This window comes from Nuphar pumila, chromosome 15 (genome assembly GCF_984573655.1).
Source record: "Nuphar pumila chromosome 15, dmNupPumi1.hap1.1, whole genome shotgun sequence".
Taxonomy (NCBI): Eukaryota; Viridiplantae; Streptophyta; class Magnoliopsida; order Nymphaeales; family Nymphaeaceae; genus Nuphar; species Nuphar pumila.
In genome coordinates, this window is record NC_143263.1 from 52,485,622 (window position 1) to 52,487,874 (window position 2,253).

The following is a 2,253-nucleotide window of genomic DNA, read 5'->3' on the forward strand; positions in this document are numbered from 1 at the left end:
TCCGAAAATATTGGAAAATTATCTGTTATTATCCAAATATAAACCCAGTTCATACTTCCTTGATGTAAACATATTTGATGAAATTGAATTGAAAATATGAAAATGAATTTTGAAAATTCGAAATTGGGGTCCAAATAACCAAAATGCCCCTGATAGCAAGACTATGGCCTTGAAATCAGGGTTTTTTAGAAAGATATTTTGTAAAATGCAAGTTTTGAAATTAAAATGAGAATAAATTAAACATAAAATGATATGATATGATTTAAAATAAGAAAACCAAAGTTAGGGATTTCAAAATTAAGGTCAAATGACCAAATTACCCATGATAGGAAGACTATGGCTTTGAAATCAGGGTTTTCAGAAAATATTTTGGTAAAAACTTAGGGTTTAGGGTTTAAAAAAGATCAAATAGCAGCTAAATCAAACATGAGGTGTCCTAGCATGATTTGAAACATAAACAAACCCTAAAAACATGAACTTATATAAAAAAAATTAAAAATATCACAAAAAACATGATTTTGGCAGTGTTTCGGGATCTTGCAGGTACCCTGTTTTGCAATTTAACTCATCCAAGCATGAAATGATATCTAAAATTCATAAAAAGTGACATATAAACTTCTTATAACCCTAAAATGAGATTGAAATCAGAAAAAGATATTTTTGACATTATTCCAATTCAAAAATTATATTAAAACCCAAAAATATATTATTTTTACCCGCAGAAAAAACAGCAGACTTCATAAAAAAAAATTGCGATTTTAGTAGTAAATAATAGACATATAAATAATGAAATTCCCTTTTTATAGATCATGAATCAAATCTATGGTTAAGGATCTATGATCTCCCCAATTTGAAGTAGGGTTTTAATAAATCATAACGAGTTTTAAAGTATAGGTCTGACTTTCTAACAGAGGGAAAATAGTGAATAGTAACATAAAATTACAGGAAAATCATAGTAAATAATAGGCATTAACACAAATCTATTGCACTTTACAGATCACAAATCAAACTTTAGATGACAAAAATAATGCACTCGCAAGTTACCTATGAACTTTGATAGCGATTTTAACACCTCGAAATCACGATTTGATCTTTTATTTTTTTGATAGGGTTCCCAAATCCCAAAACCTTTGATGTTTTTACAGAGACTCAATAACATATTTGTGGACCATATATAAAATTTTCAGCAGTTTTTAACAAGTATCTAAATACAAAACAGTATGATTTCGGCAGTTCTAGAATCAAAACACATGGAAATCTAAGAAACACTAAAAAAAACATGATTTAACATTGAAAAATAAAAAAAATACCTAAATGAAAAACAAAATTTATTTTAATACTGAAACACATGAAATAAACATTAATATGACAGAAAAATAAAGAAAATACAAAGAATCTATGGTGAAAATTGATTTTGCCTTTGAAAACACGGATTTAACCCATTTAACGGGTAAATCTCATGTTTCGTCGGTTAAGAACATGAAAATCATCAAGGTAAACAATTCTGATGGATTAGAATCTCGAAAAACAACATAAAATAATGATAGATCATCTTCTTAGGTCGACCTTGGGGTTCTTGGATGAGAATCCATGGTTAAAACCATGAAATAGGGGCGACAATGGTGAAACTCATTGAAAAACATAAAAAAACTAATAAAAATTATAAACAACCATTAAAGGAACTCACCTTGGAGGCTGCAACTACAATGGAGAAGAAGAAGTGCTAGAGAGAGGAGAGAGAAGCTCCAAGAACTCAAAAGGGGAAGAATAGGGGGCCGACCCCCCCTATGGGCTTCTTTATATAGAAACTTTTTTAGGTTTTCTAAAGAGTTTTTTTTTAATGAACTTCTAAGGGGCGGGGGGGGGGGGGGGATGATTTTTCTTAATTGGGTTTGACCTTTTGACTTTCCTAATTAAGCTCCTAACTAGCCTAAGACTCCTAATTATACTTCTAAATGACTTAGAAAACCTCCAAATGTGGTGCCACCTAGTGTGGGCCCACATTGGGTTTTTAAAGCCTAATTTTTAAAACTTCGAAAATCACTAATTAAAAACAAAAACAAACTGAAATTTTGAAATCACTTTGGACTCTTCTAAACCCCTAACCTAACTAGGACACTGACTAACCCTAGTCTAACCCTGATCTTATCAAATGTGGCACCACCCAGAGTGGGGCCCACTTGAATTTTCAAAAATGATTGTAAAACTTGAAAATGAGAGGTTCTTCAAAAGATATTCAAAGTAGATTTTGAG